At 40.9% G+C, this 17,989-nt stretch overlaps 1 long non-coding RNA gene across 1 annotated transcript in view; it reads left to right on the top strand.

Moving 5' to 3' along the window:
- Positions 1–17,989, top strand: part of LOC138681952 (uncharacterized) — a 401,827-nt gene that overhangs the window by 215,553 nt on the left and 168,285 nt on the right. The window lies entirely within an intron of this gene.

Here is a 17,989-nt window from a genome sequence, read left to right as displayed (position 1 = left end):
GAGTGGATAATCTCACACTCGCAGGGAGACAGACAGACTGGATGGTCTTTGGTCTCTTTCATCTCTCGCATTTCAGATTCTGGTACCAATGCATATTTAGTATCAGCCTGTTTTAGTTTTCCGTTCTCACTGTGGTTATCTTTGGCCCGCTTTGCTTTCTGAGTAGGAACTCATGTAATGTATTCCGTATCAATGTAATATTCAGCTATCTTCTTCTTATGCTTTGGGCTGTTTCTTCAGATTACAAAGTGAAGAATGTCTCTAAAACTGTAAAAAAAATTTATTTGGAAGACAGCAGTGGAAATAAATTATCCTTCTTCCTATTTCGTGTTAGCTGTGAAATATTTCTGGCTTTCCTTGGTAATATATTTTATATTTTTAAAATAAATATCACTCAAAAAACCAAGAAAAGCTGCTTGTCTAAAAAGATAGACTAGTTTATTTCAGAAGATATGGAAAACGCATAAATACAATGTCCATTATAGCCTCTTCAGCTGGCAAGAACAAACACGATACAGTCTTGGCATTATTTTTGACAATACTAATATAATTGACTAAGAGACAGGGTAATCTAACGGCAACAGCTTTGGCACATTACAGCGAAGCCAAAAAAATCGGAGGGGTTAGTTAATATCCTCCGCCTAACCTTCCTATAAGCGCATTAACTCCAGAACCTCTGTCACTCATGAGAGACGTTCGGGGAGAATTTGGTCACGAGAGGACGAACACGAGGGTGAGCGAGATCCTGGTCCACAGCTCAGCAAAGCCACGCTCAGCTCCCAGTACTGCCTCAGAGCATCTCCACGAACACGGGGAGGTGGTTTGTATCTCCTGCCTCTGCGTGGTCCATAACAATTCTTCCCTTCCTCCACCCTGAAATACCATCTCCCTTCTTTTTCTGAGCAAAAGCTGTGTTCACAAAGGCACCCCCAAAACCTGCCAGCAGCTGGAACAAGTCCGCTGGCTGGCAATTAGCACTTTTTGTTGGGGAGACGGCAGAGGTGGCTCTGCCTGCCCAGCGCAGCGATGTCCCCGCCAGCAGCCGGTGCCGTGGGAAGGTGTGAGAGCATCGCGCCCACCGCCGCTCCTGCCCCACCGGTGGGAGGGTACCCTGCAGCCTCCGAACCGAGGAGCCTTACGCTTTGCCTGGAAAAAAATATATTGTCCTACTGTCAGGTTTTGATGTCACTATAGCTGGGAATAAGGAGAGTTAAAAGGAGAGAGGAAAATGTATGCTCTGCACTTCGTGTGGCTCTCCTATGTGCTGTATCTGACAGCTGAAAAAGATTTGAATGGAATTAGCAAGTTTTTACAATAAAGAATTTTTTTCCTCAAGCCTGCCTCTTAGGCATTACTTGTGGCGACTTACAATATCCCATTTCACATCTATTTCGGCAAACACTGATGCTGGTATCTGTTGGCTTTGCTATGTTTCATTTTAAATGAAAAGGTACCAAGTCCTGCAGCGTGAGTTCACTGTGAGATGAGGGTCAGAAATATCCCTTTTCTGATTATCTGCCAGAGCAGTCCCAACCAGCCACGATTCTCATCTTCAGACTCACTCTCCAGCCTCTAGCTAACCAAAATGCTGGTGCCCATTTAAACTAGGTACCTCATCTTCCTACTTTGCAGGAGCTTTTGCTATCATACCAGAAGGGAGGAGAGGACATGTTTGAGTAAAGCTCACTTTAACAAACAAAATAAGGTTTATTATTAGGTTGAGTGAAAGATAGTGATATTTTGTGCTTTGGCCATAATCCCTTTAGCTGACCTGGTATGATCATAAAGATCCACTACTGGAACAAGGCCTGGGATATTAATATTTCTAATGTAAATGACATTAATTGGGTTCTACACTGTGTATTAAAAATAAGGGACTGTTGATGTAGTTAGAAGGATTTGTGCATTACTAGGGATGCCATTATATGTGTAAACTACATGCAGCATGTTTTTTTATTGCTGTTTCCAAATTGACTTTAGGTGAAAGCACAGCTGGGTGCTTAACACAGTGGTGCGGAGGAAGCAAGCATTTAAATATTCAGCTCCCACTTTTTGAAAATTGCACTGCAATTTCGAAAGTGCACTCTCTTTTAGGAAAATTAGGCCTTAAAGTCCTGCTGCAGATGACTGACAGTGCCAGCTCTCCATCAGTCTTCCATTCCTCTCATCACTGGTTAATTCTCCATTTAGATGGCATGACTAAATTCTATATTGTCTGCTCACACAGCAAGAAAAAGTACTGTCGGTACTGTCTTTGTAGAGATATTAAGCAGAAAAAAAGATAACTTTTGCAGTAAAGACCTCTTCTTCCAAGATCACGCTTGCAAATATGGGCCTGAACCTCCACTCATTGATGTCAGCAGCAGTGGCCGAAGGATCAAGCTATAAAAAATCTTGGCTTTTGAAAAACTACCTGCAGAGTGTGATGTTGGAATTTGGTCTGTTTTAACAGAGATACTGGCTTCCTCAGCTATTGCCTTGCAATGGGCCCAGGTTAAATAACACTTGTTTGGAATAACAGGAGAAAGTTACTTGAATTTAGCGACCAGCTAAGGCTGTAATTGCCACTGAAGAAGCAGCTCTCCTTCCACTGCTCCCGCCTGGACATCTGTATGCCTTACGACACCTTTGTCCTCCTTTTGGTGCAAGCCATCACACAGCTGCATGTGGAAACATGATGCACATTAAAATTAACGAGGAAAAAAAGGCGGGGTTTTTAATCAGAGAAGCTTCATGATCCAGTCCGTGCCATGGCTGCAAAAAGCATCAGCACAGGCACGAGGGAGGGTGTGTGACCATGCAGCCCAGTTTGGAAGGAAGCACAGCCACCTCCTCTAGTAGAAGCTTGGATTCAGACTGGCTCCACCTGACCAAGAAGCCACCCTTTAATGGTGCAGCTGCATATCATGCTGACTGTGAGCCAACTGCAGAAAAGGGCTGTACCGTTCTCTTTTCCCTTCTTTCCACTTCCAAGGTCCTGGTCCGTTGAGTGACCTGGATCTGCTTGCTGAACTACTGGAAAACTAATCAACAGTTCATGGCTGGACCCCTACACAGCTGCACAGCCCTGGGAAGAGGCAGAAAGGAGACAGCATGTGATGGGAGTAAGTTGCAAATGTGCTGGTCAGCAGCAGCTGCACTTAAAACAGATGAAGCGCAAAGTTGAATCGCGCCCTTGAAAAGCAAAGGTGAGCTCAAGGTGTTTCTGCACGGGATGACACCTACTCCAAAATGTTTTAGGGGTTCGCTTCATCCCTGCCTGGATAATCTCAGTGCATTTCTTGTGCCAAGGTAGCATCTTTACTTTAAGGAATATTAGGCTCCTTTTCATCCTCTGCCCAGCAGGGTCTTGTGCCGGATAGAGGAAGGTGTGCATGGAGTCACTTGATTTTTAGATCTATCTGATGCTCCAAGGTGCTAAATTGTATTTATACCCACTTGAAGCTTGCTGGAATGGGGCTTGTGACCCCAGCGGAAAACGGATTTAGTCATTTCCCAGCTATGTTTCTCTAAGACATCCAGATACATGTTGGTTTTTTACTCACTTCTTTATTTATTTTATGTGGCTGATGAGTTCAGTGGCATTTGAGGAGCCTCATGTGCCTCTCATTCTCTACTAAAGGGGAGTCATAATTTATTTTCTATTGAAGGGAACCTGTATAAGGATTCTTATCAGTAAAGGTTTCTGAAATAAAGGAGGGTGACAAAGTTCAGCTGAAGAGGGTCCTTTATTGACAGCGATAGCAAGCGGAGAGCACCAAAGTCTCAGTTAAAAAAAACAAACCCCAAACAACCCATGAAACCCAGCCTTCTAACAAGCTGTATCATTAGTGATGCAAAACCAGTCCTGGCTGTTGTTGCTACTGAGATTTTTTTGTTATTCCCCTCCTCCTTCCTAGTTCTAATTCAACCTTTATTATTTTGCAAGATTTTGCCAGCAGAAAAAACCTCCAAACATCAAAGTGGGTAGTGAGTGGCTGGGACAAGGTTCTGTCGAGGGAGAGAATGGGACACTCAGCAGTAGGAGGAAGCACTGTGCACTTAGAGATGAACAGTTTTATTTTAATCCTTTCATCTACTTCTTTAGCTCCTTTTTGTTTCAGTTGCCATAAACACTTGCTGTGGAGCCAATGTTCGGTACTGAAAGGCTTTTTCTTTTTTTTTTTTTTTTTTTTTTATTCCTCTCATTTCTGTTGAAACATGACACTCAAATTGGAGATAGGAGCAGAGATCAACAAACCCTGTCAGCTCTTGTCAACCCAGGTGTAACAGTGTGATCTTCTTAAATTGCTGCTAATCTGCCAAAGATCTCTTTATCTGCAGTCTCCATCATGCTGTTTGCTCACATTTGGTTAACACTTTAAATTTCCCTTTTGGAGGTGTCACTGTTTGCCATTTAGCAACTAAGAAGAACTGTGAGAGCGGCTTAAAGCACATGGATTTGGGAAGCTAGGAAAGCTGATTAGCTATTCAGGGAGAATAATCTTATTGAAAGTAGTAAGAGCTGTATAAAGAATGCTTTTCCCTTTCCTCGTAACAATCTTCTAATTATGTTGTCAAGCTTGCTGTCGTGTTCTCCCCCTGTGCCATTAAGAAACCGTTTTCTAAGTTAAGAAAGAGATTTCCAGATCGTGATGATGTTTGCTGATTTTTTTTTTATTGTTTAAAGAATCTGTGTGTATTAAACCAAACATTAAAAAATGATTCATGTGAGCATAATTATCTGAGATGAGGTGCTCAAGGCTGTGGTGGTGGCAATGGAGGCAAGGGGGTGCTCGGCAGGCGGGGGGTTACTCTTCCGTCTCGGTGCCAGGGGACTCCACCGCCGGGACTGGGATCTGCGTCTAGTAGGGACCTTTGCGACTAAAATACAGTCACAAATCAATAGTTGCTCAAGGGGGCAGAGGCAAGGCCGACAGATACCTGCAGCTGCAGGTTTCTGAGCAAAACCCAACAATGTTTCTTGGCGATGGATGGACAAGTCCATCTGTGCTCTAATCCACTCTTACCTTTCTGTTGTCCGTATTTTGATCGGAAGAATAGGAACCTAACTTTTAAATACTCCCTTCAAGTTGGATGCCTGGTAATTTAGTGGCACAGCATGGATCTATTCACTGATATCAGCATGTCAGTGGACATACGATATCATATAATTAAAATAAAATGCACTAGTGGCCAAACAAAACCCAGACCTGCTCAATGGTCTTCTTGTTTCTGATTAATGGCATAAATATCACCCATCCAATGGGTCTGACTTTAAAGTTTTACTACTAAAGGTGAATCTGTTTGACCAAGCACAATATCAGTGTTTATTCATTCACTTTTGCTGCCCAATGCCCAAATGAAACTTGAAGATCATATTAATATCTGGTAGGATTAGAAGATGTATCAAATGATTCAAACCATAGCACAGTTAGGAAAAATCTGCAGAATAACCATTTTTATCAAAATCACTAACTACGGTGGCAGTTCTGCCTTTATGCAATGTGTTTGTTATTGAGAAACAGTGATTTATTTTTCCCTAGCACAGTTTATGACTAAAGGTGTGTAGAAAGTGTTACTGAGCAAATACGGTGCACTGCGTAAGTTCTTCCTTTAAAAAGTATAATGGCATGCCATCACACATTTCAATTTTCTGGGTGTTTCGCAGAGTCAGATTCCTTCCTCTCCCATTTGCCACTGTATGATTCCACTTTATTCAGCAAAATTACTTTTGATTTCAACAGCAAGAGAAAGGAATTTGGCTAGTAAATTTTCCATATGAAAATGCTTGTTACCTAAGTGAAGGCAATTCTGCTTGACCGATGCAACTCACCAAAGTCTGTCCATTTTTCTTTTATAACAGAGCAACAGTAATTTTAGAAGAGATTTTTTTTAAAAATCCCATCATATTTTTTACCACATCACATACAAAACTATTAGCCCACTTAGGTATACAGTTGGCCAGTTGCAAATTATTTATCCCCTTCTCACAACATAAATCAACCATCTTCTTTGTTTACCTATATTTAGCAACAAATTCTCCTGCAGACTACCGAATTACATCAGGTTCTGAACTGTTGTTTAAACCTCGTAAAACTCGGTGGCAGGAACGTGCCACAACCTGATTGTGAGTGAAGGCTGAAGGGTACATAATCTGGGGAATATTGCAGATTGCCTGAGCAACTTTTCATGTGGTGTTTCGGCCGTTCTGCCTGCCAGCGTGTTCAGGAGCACTCTGCTAAAGTGTCCTCAGGTGCAGTGGTAATGTAGCAGATGTATGTCAGCCTACATACAATTTCACGTTGGAGGGTATGGGAAACATCTTTGAAGTTGATAGACATATTGGCTGCCTTCTATTCAGGGTAAGAGAAATAATTGTGTTCTTTCTTGGAGTTGTAACAAAAGGAGTTCACATTTAGTGTTCACTCTTTCAAAACTTCGGTGCAGTAAACAGGCTCCCACACAAACATATACTTTCTGCTTCCTCCTCCACCTTTCATTTGTTTCTTCTGCCTCCCTCCCCGGTGCCCCTATTGAGAGCTCTTCCAGCAGAGGAAGAAACAAGCTTTTTCTGATCATTCTAATATTCTGATCATTCACAAGCTGTATCATTCTTGACCCAGAGTATATAATTAATTTTGATTATTCACAATTTAAGCATGTCTCCAATGAATCATAACTTTTATATGTAACCTTGGTTTTTCACGATTATTGCACTCCAAGTCCCCAAGATACAGGAGGATGCAGTGTCTGATTTGAAGAGCTTGCCTTCTAATTTGATCCAAGACAGAGGTGAGCATGAATGAGGAAAGAAGGAGAGAAAGAAAGAACAGTGGGCTCCTACTCATTACATAGGTTAGTAATGTCACAGCTTGATGATTCTGAATAATTTTCAAGTATCCCTTTATAAGTGAATAAATAATGACTGCTGTCATTACAGAGCTGTTCCACCACTATTTTTTGGCTGAGTTTTTTAAGTATCGCTTGCAGAAGTGGGTCTTGAAGAGTAAAGGGACAGAGGGGAGAAGAAAAACAGAAGATACCATGTTTCCCTGTGCATGGAGTAGCACAGATAAAGAGTGTAGAGGAGAGTCTTCCTAAGAACCTGTTTGTGGACTACTTGCTTCAATTTACCTGGCAGAACAAAGATGGAAGTTGATAGTCCAAAGCGCCAGGAGACAGGAACAGGGGACTGGGGGACTGAAGAAGGGCAAGAAGGTTAAAAAAAGGGACCATTATGCACTTGCTGCACTCAAAACCTGCATATATGAATGAAGTCTAGATAAAATGTTGACAGGAGGAAGACTGAATGGGAGTTAGAATTTGGTTACACTCATACCAGACTACTGCTAAAGGTTGAGCTGAGGGCTTAGAACAATGGCTGTCTGTGGGTATGCGCCTATGGACAATGTTACTATCGACCTTAACTATGGGGAAGATTAATTTCAACTAACTGTAGTCATCCAGAAATCAAGTGTCCAGTCTAAACTCTGGAGTCGGGCAGCAACACTTCCAGAGAAATGTTTATACCTTCTTGCAAGTAGGCTGTAGACATCAAGAACAGAACTGAACAATGCATCAAAAGAGCCCTCTGTTTCTGCAGGATAATCTGCTTAAACTTGCATGTGCAAGTAATTGCTTTCATTCTTATATTGTCTGTGTTCTTTCCATGACATGCAGAGGAACGTCAGGAAGTGTGCAGTGCGTCAGATTCTAGGGTTTGGGTTTTTTTTTTTACCCAAATAGCCAGATAACACTTCGTGGAGTCCATCCAAGTTGTGCTTATTTTGTACACAGCTGCTAAAAATCTCTCCCCATTTCTTGTGGTTACGAAGAGAAAAATATCAGTTAAAAGAAAGCTAAGATCAATAACTGCAGTTTTTTGAGATAAAATACTTTGTGAAATAATTTGCAGCAAAAACTGTGACTGTAGTTAGACAGATACCTGATTTTTAATATTCCATTACAAACTAACTACAAAAGAGGCCCCAGGAGGAACTGCAGCTGCTTCCACTAAAAATAAAAAAAAAAATCCTGCAAATGATGTATCTTCTCATGTGAAGACCCAACCAATGCCTGCATTTTGTATTGATATTTCCTAAAGGTTACACCACTGTGAGAAATCAGCAGAACATCTCCTACTCAGCTGGTTGTTCCCTTTGACCTGTTGCGTCCTGTGATCCTCCAGGATTTCAGTGCACCAACCACTGCCTTCATCCTGGGTGCAGCTTCCAGTTCGGAAGGGTTGTTTAAAAATGATAAGTCTTAGCAGAGATAAGAGGAGGAGCGGAGAAAGAGAGAGGTAGCCTTCGCAGTGTCCAATAGGTCTCTGCTGGACTGGTCCTACCAAATGAATGTGACTTTGGACAAGGTCTAAATGGAAATGTCATAGGGTAGGAAAGTTTCTGTTCTTGTACTTGGCCAGGAAAGTTTGAGGGCATTGCAGGGAGGCAATGAACCGAACTGGAGCTTAGTCTTTGTTCCTAAGGTGAACCAAAATCCCTTCAAGCTTACAGGACTCCAGCAGAGATGTGTCACTGAAGAGCTGGGGGTGGTCTGGCCTGTTCCAGGCAGAGTATGCACCCTTGGAGCACTATCTTTCCTGGTGTTTGCTTTTAATTTTTATGTTGAAGAGCAATGAAATACATACTTCAGCCTGAGTGTCTTCATATTACCTACTGATGTTTTCCTTGCAGAACGTGCATACTTTGTTTGCGTTCTTCTGTGCCTCTTCTCTGGCTGGACCAACCTGTAACTACAAGTCAAAGTTTTAGCACTGATACATTAGAGGGTACATGAATCCAAACGGGGTGATGAACTCAGCAGAGCAAATAGAACGTGCTCTGGGAGGTTATGGTCAGAAAAGCTTGGGAACCACTCACTGCAGTATGTCTTTATAATTTCACTGTTTAGGAGCATAGAGCTGTATCCTATATTCCCATTAGGAATATAGTATTATTAATATGCACTTCATGAATGATCTGTAATTAAATAATTAAGCAGTTTACATGAAGGGTATGTATTTTCTAGTTGATGCAAAAAAAAAACCCCTCTTCATTTTTCTTAACTTTCTAGTTCCACTGTCCAAAATTAGAGCTATAAACTCATGTTTCCTTGCCTTCTTCTCTGCCCTCTCACCAGCACTGGTATTTGGCTACTAGGGTACGATCAACTCCACATTCAGAGTATTGGAGATATAGTGGAGATGCAATGTAAAGTCCAGGTCATCTGAAAAAGACAACTACACTTGGTGACCCAAAGTAATCTCTAGACCCTTTTGACTGTATGTCTTGTGTACAATGAGAGCTTAAACATCTTTCTCCCCTGTAGACTTTTGCATTGCAGACACCCACAGGTAGGTGTCTGACTGTGAAGATGAATGCCACTCATAAATTCCAAAAATTGTTTCCAGCTTTTCTTATAGAGCAGCTGCTGCAGGTAGATAATCTGCTTGGGTGAGGTGGAGAATGTTTTCCCCAAGCTGCTTCTCCTATTGCTTCTCAGTCACTGCCAAACAGGAAAGTGATCTTCCTGATGTCATGACATGCACTGGAGAAGGGAGTTAAGCCTATTTCGACATCATGAAAAAATGTCTTCATGCTTTGTTTTTGGTCAGGTTTTCTAGCAGAAATAGGATCAAGTTTTACTTTTGTATGTAAACATGAACCAAACCAAAACTGACTCACATTTCAAAGGAATGGCACATAATTCTTCAAGGCTTTTCTTTGGCTCCAATTGAATTTTGCTACCCAGGCTCAAGGCAGCATCTAATATCATCATGTCTGTGTACAGCTGGAAAGGTTTTGGTGGTTAAACTTTCTCACTAAGTGAAGTGGTGAACATTATACAAGCCCTGGAAAAAGGGAGAGAGAGCAGTAAAACTTGAATTAAGTTGATGCATCCAATGTCTGGCCATTCCAGTATAATGTCTCCTAATTGCATCCCTGTACCAAACCAATGTGTTCATAACCTTCCAATGGCATAACAAGTACTCCTGCTGTGTGTTTTTATGGACTAGTTTGTCATCTATCTTCACGAAACAATTACCCCCAAGATAATTTGGTGATGGGAGTCATATGAAGTATTTACACATAGTTGTCCAGAGTCAAGTTTATCTGTGTACTGAATTTCTGTTTGGAATGTCCTCTTGGTAATTGTATTCAGAAATGCATTCTTTTTTTGTTGATCCTTGATGTCTGTGGTTTGCTGTTCTTCCCTTGCTTCTTTGCGTAAGCAATTGGCATTACCCTGGTTGGAGAGCCACTAGTGTTTGCTTTCCTCCGTTAGAAGTGGGAGAAGTAAATAGGGTCTGCATAATGTATTTTCAAGTATACTAGTTAAAAGTCAGTTCAGGGTAAATGATCTGTAACAACACTTAAAGGAGAGTGAGACTGAGAGAAAAATATTTTTTTTTGCTCTCTCCCTCCCCACCATTTCTATAACCCGTTAGTTAAACCTGAATTCTGTCCTTGCTCACAGTTAGGCTAGTTGACAAGAGTTTTCTTCCTTAGGTATCTTTCACAGGCCCTTTGAGAGGACCCCACAAACCCCACCCCAAAGTGAATGGCTTTTTTCCAGGAGGAAGGGGCACCCCTGGTGCTGAGAGTAAAAACCTTCCTAGATTCCTATGGAAAGGATGGGAAATGCTAATTGTGGTTGGAAAGGCAGAAAAGGGGTATGAGAGGCAGACTTCACTTTGGACAAGGGCAAAGCAGTTTGGAAGATGTTTTTTTTAACATCGGTGTCTCAATCTCTACAGATAATTCAGCCTGAAGAGGTGACTTCTAATGTAAAACCTAGGCAGAAAATTCTTAACTGCTAACACAGATCCTTCTACCCCCTGTCTATCTCTGTCAATACCCACAACAAGAAAAATGAACAACAATTTGGGAAGCGTTCCCAAGAATGGACACTAGGCCACTCTCTGTGCAGCTGGAGGGTTGGTTAGATGCAATAGCAACATCTGGCAGCCAATGGTGCCACGTGATCTCAGACATCATGAAAATGTCTGGAATTTATAAGCCTGATTTTTAAAAAAGGTAGGAAAGTAAATGAGTCTTTCAGCTGCTGTCAGCGAGCCCTGCACTGGACTATCTCAAAGTTTAAGCTCCCACAAAAAAGAAAAAGAACAAGTCTTTCTGAATTTTATTCCCTCATTCAAAAATCCTTGGACTCAGAGCAGAAAAAAACACTGCAGTATTTGGCTGGATCGCCTGTTCATACTGGACATGGCACCTTTCCTAGAAATTGGACCGCAGCATGTCTTGCAGAAAGAGACCATATTAAAGACTCCAGAGACTAATGAGCTTGCGACCTGCCCTGGTAAGCAGCTCCAGCATTCGATTAAGTTTACTGCTAGGAAAATATTTTTTTCCAGTTTGATTTTGTCTTCCAGCTATTTTTATGCACTTGTCTGAAAGACTGAATAGCTTCTCCCTACAGAATATCTTTTCCATGTGTGATAATCTAAAGACAGTGATCAAGTTGCCTGTCAAAGCTTCTGCTAATAAACAGCATAGATAGAGTTTCCCAAGAATGATACTGCATGGATTTTTTTTCCATCGTCTGGGACAATTTTGTGCTTCCATTTTTGAACTCTTTTGAGTGTTTCCCCATCCTTCTAGGAAGGAGTACACCAAAGCTGGAAAGAAGATTTTAATAGAAGTCTCATCAAGGCAAACAAAATATCAGTTCTTGGTTTCTGTTTCATATTTCTAATTATCCAAGGGCTACATTGGTCACACCATCACAAATAAAACTCAGACTGAGGCAGTTATTGATGGCAACACCCACCTCCTCTGAGTTTTCCAAGACAGGCTTCTACACTATAGACAGATCTTGTAAAGTTCATATGTAAATTTTCATTCCTAGATTTCCAGATGCAATGTTTATTTCTAGATGTGTCCATTCCACATAAAGCACATATCAGTGGATTGCACTTTACTCCACCCTCTGATCCACATTATTTACTAACTTGCTAGTCCATCACATGGAAATATAAATAGAAAACATTGTCTCACTTCACCTAATGTGGCAGCAATCAAATTAGGGTTTGAGTGGGGTTGCAACAGTTAACACAAGTGCTGAGGTGCATGTGAATGCAGAGTAGAGGGATGAGTCCTGTCAGACATTTAGTGTTTTGTTCCAGGGAAGTATTTGTGAGTCTGAGTGGAGCAGAAAGCCACAAACAGAAAAGTTTGGGAACTATTTACCTATGTAGCTGATTAAAATAATTTGATATTGTGAGACCAAGGACCATTCCCTAGAAGCCTGGGAAGTAATATTCATTGATGCCTTCCTATTAGCAACCACACTTTAAGACTTGTCACTGAACCAATTTTTAATCCATCCAACTTGCACCTGCTAATCCAATGTAACATAAGATTTTTAATCATGCAGTACTGTGTCAAATGCCTTGGAGAAATCCATGTAAACTATGTCAGCACAGTTGCCTTTATCAAGCAGACCTGTAATCTTGTCAAAGAAAGCTATCAGTTTTGTTTGACAAGACCTACTTTCCATGATACCATACTGACTGGCATTAATTAGATTTTTAATCTCTAGGCTTGTGTTGCTAGAATCACAAATTAACTTTTCACTAAACAAGTGAATCTACCCTGCTCTCCCAGGTCACTGAACAGATTCCTCTAAATAGCCAAATTTCATTACAGCTCTCCATTCTTTTGGGCTTTCCCAAATTTTAAGATGTTTGCTTTAAGTACTCTCAGTTGGACAATGCTTCTTGTATCTTCTTCAAGTCTTCTTCAAGACTTGTAGGTGAGTTACTAATTATGAACATATCACCAACAGGACACATAGCACAATTTGAAAGAAAAATAGCTGGCTTCAATATTTTTAACTGAAAAAAATGATTAATGCATTTCAGCTGCATCATTGGAATTACTTCTGTGATAAAAGAAAATTAAATGCCTGAAACAGTAGCTCAGTTGGGCATAATTTTTACTAAATCCCTCTGGATGTGTGTGAGTTCTTCCTTTTACACCAGGTACAATTCACTACAACACATCTCCCATGGCAGACCAAGAACTGAAAGTGGTTACTTAAAGATGACAACAAGAGAAAACTTTCTGTGATTTTCTGTGCAGCTCAGGACTCATGAGGTCCCCTCTGTAATACTAATTCATCTTTCATTAACACATTTCAGGAAAGATATGGACCAATAACAGAAAGTGAAGATGAGAGCAGCAGCAATGGAGAGGCAAAAGCTGTGAAGAAATGTCCAAAAATTTGGGTTGCTTTCTGTAGAAAGGATGACAGGGGCAGAAGGTAATAGCCTTCAAGTACATGAAACATCACTGCACAGCAAAAATAGGAGCATCTGTTCTCCTTAGCCCTTAAATGAGTTGTGACAGTGGAGACTAAGGTTGAACGTGCAGAAAATCTCCTACAGATAAGAGTAGCAAAGCCTTGCAGCTGGTGGTCTGGAAACTGGGGTGTCTTTTGCTGGATGTTTTTCTGCCCTGAAGTGAGCAGATGATCCCCTTCAGGTCCCTTCCAGCCCTGACAGTCTGTGTCACGGCTGTAAGGAGCAGGATTCTTCTGCCCAGGGCCTTTCATGAGACCAAAAGAAGAATGAAGGTGTAAGAAAGTCTCTTTCTCTCAGCATCTCTCCTTCCAGTCATGGGGTTCTTTCTCCTGTGCAGGTTGGGGGGCAGTGGGGTGGTCTACGTAGCCTTAAAAATAAACAGCCTGGCATTCTCATCGTCAAACATGGAGTCACTTCTATTGTTACAAGCAATGAGTTAAGAAGTGAGGTCGATACCTCTGTCACTGTAACTTCCCTCTACTTGTCAGCCTACATAAATGCTCACTTAAGAGTTATTTTATCATTTTTAAATGATCTTGGCATTTATTTTATTTACTAATAGCAAGAGTGTTATTGGGTTTGTGTGGGCTGCTTGTAGCGGCAGGCAGCAACATAACAGAGCCTTTGCACAGCTGCTAATGCCGCTTCTTCACGGGGAGTGAGTGGGAAGAGTGAGGAAATGAGTGGAGATTTGGCTTCTTCCCTTCAGCGTGCCAGCTAGCACAGCTGAATCATCACAGCAGGGAAAATGTATAACTGTATATCAGCAGCAGATGACTTCCCTCTGGAGCACAAGAGCAGTGCAATATACTTTTAGGTACTTCTCCATAAAAAGCATGTCTAGATGGTACAGAACATACCACACACAGATGCTCGAGTTAGCCCTGAATGAGTTGGTTCAGGCACAAGATGTCAGACAGACACATTAGTATGGTACCCTGCCTTGGCTAATTTTTCCCAAATGACTGGTATGTCTCAAGGCCTCTATTGTGCTACATAGAAGTCTTACTGAGACTCAAGCAAGGTTTAGATTCCCAAGCTCCAGATCTCTTCAGACCACCACTGAGCTGCTAACTGCAAAAGTTCCTTAATGTTTGGCATTAAAGTTGTCTTACATTTATCTTGTTCGTGTGTGTGTGTGTGTGTGTGTCTAGCAAGGCATCACTGTGGACACCAAATACCTAAGCCTCTGTAATCTACCACCTAGGCATTTCTTTTCTTCTTGAAGGTGACTCCTAAGAAGTCCATGACAGTCAGTAAGAGCTCTTTGAAATCACCTTTTGGAGCAAGTGTTACCTAAGGTATAGCGGCAACCACGTTCTATTTAATAACTTAGTAATTGTGGATACCTTGTGCTGAAGCAATATGAGTTACTATTAAAGAATTAAAGATCTAGTGCACCCCGAGAAAGAGGTACATATAGCCTAGGGGATGATCTTTTGCCCAGGGGCTGGGCAGTCGCGTGGTTGTCCTGAAAGAGCCCTAGGAGCTCTGGAGTCCACTCTTGGGCATTGCTTTCGTGTCATAGATTAGATATGGTCTTTTTATAAAATAATTTAAAAAATACTTGGAGCAAGATTGAAAAACAGGTATATTCCCTTCTCATATGAGCTTGCTTAGCAGACAGGCTCCATGCTCTTCCTAATCACTCCTTAACTCTGGCCTAAGAGATCTTCAGGGTTGCCACAAAGTTGAACAGTCGAAAGAAGAGGTGAAGGGCTGGATAGCGTTATGTCCCCCACTCCTCTGATGGACAGACCGTAAAGGGACACCCCACTGTCCATGCAAGTTCCAGAGGCCAGCTACCCCTTCTTCTGCAAGAGTTAGGGTACTCTTTCTCCAAAAAGCTAAAAACAAGTGGCATGAAAAGAGATCATGTTAGGCTTCTAAACAAATTTGCTGATTGAAATAGAACGTTGACCAAGCTGAATTCAATTATTTATATTAGTATTTATTTCCATAACGTTTTCCAAACAAACCCTTTAGACACAAGCATATTTTACAGTCAGTTCCTTTATGACCTGCCAAACTGCAGGCTCCTGCATAATTTTTCAGGGCTCATTGCTAACTCCTGCTACCAGGTCAGTTCCATTTCCAGAAGCACTTCAGTGTTAGGGTAGTTTATCTCCCACTTGTTTCCCTCTGGTTCTGCTCAGCCCTTTGTACTTTGCTGATCCTTCTAAAGTACCACTCAGGATAGCATTAGGGAATTAAAACCACATCTGAACTTACTCACTTAATCTCTCATATGGCTGTCTGCACTGGAATGTTTATTCATGTGTGCTAATATTGCAGTTTACTAAACTCAGTAAACTTCAGTGGAACTCCTGATAGTGGAACTCCTTCAGTGGAACTCCTGATTTTATGTTTTCATTCAATGAACCACATTAATCATACATTATTTATTAAAATCCTCTCTTTAGGATAACATGGAAATGTAGCTTCGTCTACAACTTTAAAAGTGTATGATCTTCTTAGGGATAAAAAAAAACCAGTTTAGCTACTAGCAGATACTGCTGTATAGTATTAATAGCATTGTTAAGGCCTTGAGCTCTATTTCAAAAACCTTACAAGTTATGTAATTTATGTCTCATAGCTTCCCAATTTTTCCTTTATATAGCTTGATACAAAAGGCTGCTTTGGAAAACCCAAATAGGCAAAAAAAAAACACCTTTATGTTCAAAGGAAGCACTGGCAGTTGTTAGAACAAATCTTAAGAAACAGATTTTTTTTCTCTACTGGCAAATTGAAGAGGAGCAGCAGGAGTGATGACTTATCTGAAAATTGGGGATCCAATTCAAAAAACTACTTGAACACATGTTCAAAGGAAACCTATCTCAGTTTAGGACAAGCTTTAAGCACGATCTCGTTCTAAGTAAGTGGCCGATCCTGCTGACCTCCTTGAGCCATGTGTTCCAAGTGAAGCACTTGCTTAAATTCTGTAAGGATCTGGGCTCTGGAGCACTGTGTACCCATCTGCAAGGCCACCTGCCTACTCACCCTTTCTTTCCTCACCCCTCACTCTCCAATCCTCCTCACTCTCCAATATATCAGAGGCAGCCCCAATATATTGGAGGCAGCTTCAAGAAGACATGGGGAGGGATAAAAACTCCGAGATACAATGCCAGAGTCACCAAGGAGATCCATCAACATGTTATATCCACACAAAGAATATAAAATGTAAAGGTCATTCAGCAAAAAATAGATATCAAAAACTTTATGTGGTTATGAAGAAATCGCCAGAGGAATTTGGGTCAAATAAAACCATTTAGCCACTAGACCCAGAAGCATCTTTATTCCCATATTTCAAGTGATTTACTGGTAAAGTCATCTTGGTCAAGAAAGTATACTACCGTTCCATAAGGCTCAACAAGGGCATGGATGCACCCATAAAAAATCCCTCTAGGTCATGAGCATCTTCCACCAGTGGTTTCTACCCAGATTCAGGGAATTTTTTTCTTCTTGTTGTACATGCTTTGTTTCAGTTTTGTCATCTTGGTTGTTGCAAAAAGGCTATGATGGTGTTTAAACAGTTAACCCATTAGCTCCAACTGCTTTCTTTGCATACTTCTCCTTCAAACATGTCAGGACAGTTCTTGGGCACTAAATCATGTAGTTCCAAGGAACAGCACACAAACCACTAACTAAACATTGTGCTGTACCACACAAGGGATAAGAGTGCCCACACCATTTCTTCAATATTTCCTGATTTTTAATTCTTAACTTTAATGCAACTTTAATGGTATTTTAGGGAACTGTAGTAAAGAAACAAAACAGCCAGATGTGCCCTGCTTTAGGATCCCATCAGCACATACCCAACCTGAGTGAGCCATCCTGTTGAATTTTATATATCTAAGTACCTTGGTGAGCTGAGACAACATTGGCATCCTTAAAATGTCTTGAGGTTTTTGTCCTGTTAAGTCTGATGGGATTCTTTCAGTTTCACCTGGAAATCAAAAATCTCAGTTAGTTTAACAGTTAATGAAGAACTTACTTAACTTAATGCCTAGTATTATGGAAATTGCTAAAGAAAAAAGACATTGTAGCACTTTTTCAGTATCAGAAAAATGTTCGCATTTTTCCTTTATGAACTTGACAGTTCTTTCAAAGCTCCTTCAAATTCATAAAGCCATAACCAAAGCATTTTTATTTATACATGTAATTCAATTAATTTTTAAAGAACATACCTAGTTAGATGCATGTAAACATACTGGTTAAGCTGTATATCTTCATTTTTTCCACTTCAGTGATTGAGACTGTGTAGAATAGACTGTGAAAACTGCACCAAAGAGCATATTCTCTTTTTATTGCCTGTCAAATTATTGCTGTGACACCCATAGCTGGTAGTGAAACATTGTGATCCACTGTTAGCAATGAAACACAGAGTGTGAGTTGCTCATTGAGTTTAGGTAATGTACCATAAAACATTGCATGAAAACACTAATTTTCTCAATATATATTAGTAGACAGGCATAGTGTTTACCGACGAGAAGTTGAAGATGGTTTTAAACATAGTTTATTCATCTGAAGGCTTTCCTAGGCTCTACTTAATCACTTTATATTTGGGGTTGCATTAGAGATGAATGGCCTACTTGCTGAAGGAGCAGAAGCTGCAATTTGACCTACGTGTGTCTCAGTCCTGGGTAGATGTCACACCTGACCAATGCCGACATTTTTACA

This window comes from Haliaeetus albicilla, chromosome 25, assembly GCF_947461875.1.
Source record: "Haliaeetus albicilla chromosome 25, bHalAlb1.1, whole genome shotgun sequence".
Classification (NCBI taxonomy): domain Eukaryota; kingdom Metazoa; phylum Chordata; class Aves; order Accipitriformes; family Accipitridae; genus Haliaeetus; species Haliaeetus albicilla.
Note: the sequence above shows the minus strand (reverse complement) of the source record. Positions and strands in the feature narration are given on the sequence as shown.